Raw genomic sequence first — 1,806 nt, forward strand, 5'->3', positions numbered from 1 at the left:
ATCGACCACAAAATTGGCCATAAATCAAGCATAAGCAAATTTAAAAGGACCAAAATTCTACCATGCACCTTCTTGGACCACAGTGGGATAAAAATAAACATTGACACCAACAAAGTCCCCCCAAAGCTCACAAAGACATGGACACTAAACAGCATGATGCTAAACAATTCCTGGGTCAATGATGAAATCAAAACAGAGATCAAAAGATATCTTGAAACAAATGAAAATGAAGAAACATCTTACCAAAATCTCTGGGACGCCTTGAAAGCTGTAGTAAGATGGGAATTTATATCTCTACAAACACACATGAAGAAAATGGAAGGAACACAAATTAACAACCTAACTAGCCACCTAAAGAAGCTGGAAAAGCAAGACCACAAAAACCTTAATTTCAGCAGAAGAATCCAGATCACCAAAATAAAAGCCAAAATCCAAGACATAGAAGACAAAAAGATAATACAAAAAAATCAATGAAACAAATAGCTGGTTCTTCGAAAGGATAAACAAGATCAATGAGCCCCTAGCTAGACTGACCAATAAAATACGAGAAAAAAAATCAAATAAGCACAATCAGAAACACAAAAAATGAAGTCACATCTGACCCTGAAGAAATACAAAAGATCATTAGAGCCTATTACATACACTTGTATGGAAACAAACTTGAAAGCCTTAAGGAAATGGAGGACTTTCTGACATCACACAACCTACCTAGATTAAAACAAGAAGAAACTGAGACCCTAAATAGACTAATAACAATCAAGGAAATCGACTATGTAATAAGAAAGCTTCCTACAAAAAAAAGCTCTGGTGTAGATGACTTTCCAGCAGAATTCTACAAGACATTTAAGGAGGAGCTGATACAAATTCTACTGAAGGTATTCCAGGCTATTGAAAAAGATGGAACTCTCCCCAAATCATTTTATGAAGCCAACATCACATTGATACCCAAGCCAGGTAAAGATCCAACAAAGAAAGAGAACTACAGGTCAATATCTTTGATGAACATAGATGCTAAAATTCTCAACAAGATCCTAGCAAACTGAATTCAGCAATACATCTCAAAAATCATCCATCATGACCAAATAGGTTTATTCCTGGGATGCAAGACTGGTTCAAATTCTTAAAACCATAAATGTAATTAAATACATCAACAGATGTCAAAACAAAAACCACAAGATTATGTCATTAGATGCAGAAAAGGTTTTTGATAAAATCCAGCACCGCTTCTTGATAAAAACCCTTGAACATCTAGGCATATGGGGAACATACCTCAAAATAGTAAAAGCCATCTATGAGAAACCCACAGCCAGCATACTCCTAAATGGACAAAAATTGGAACCATTTCTCCTGAAAACTGGAACAAGACAGGGATGCCCACTCTCACCCCTCCTGTTAAAAATAGTATTCGAAGTCCTGGCTCGAGCAATCAGAGAAGAGGAGGCAATCAGGGGTATCCAAATAGGAAAAGAGGAAGTCAAGTTATCTCTCTTTCCAGATGATATGATTGTGTACCTTGAAAACTCAAGAGAATCTGTCAAAAATCTCCTTACACTGATAAAGGCCTTTGGCAAATTCTCAGGATACAAAATAAATGTACAAAAGACAATCACATTTCTCTACACCAATAATAAATAAACAGAAATCCAAATAAAAAACACAATTCCATTCACAATAGCCACAAAAAATAAATGAAACACCTTGGCATCTTCCTAACCAGAGACGTGAAAGACCTTTACAATGATAATTACAAAACACTGCTCAAAGAAATCAAAGATGACACAAACAAGTGGAATAAATATCCCATGC

The sequence above is a fragment of the Carlito syrichta genome, unplaced genomic scaffold (assembly GCF_000164805.1).
Source record: "Carlito syrichta isolate Samal-C Ts95f unplaced genomic scaffold, Tarsius_syrichta-2.0.1 Scaffold315229, whole genome shotgun sequence".
Classification (NCBI taxonomy): Eukaryota; Metazoa; Chordata; class Mammalia; order Primates; family Tarsiidae; genus Carlito; species Carlito syrichta.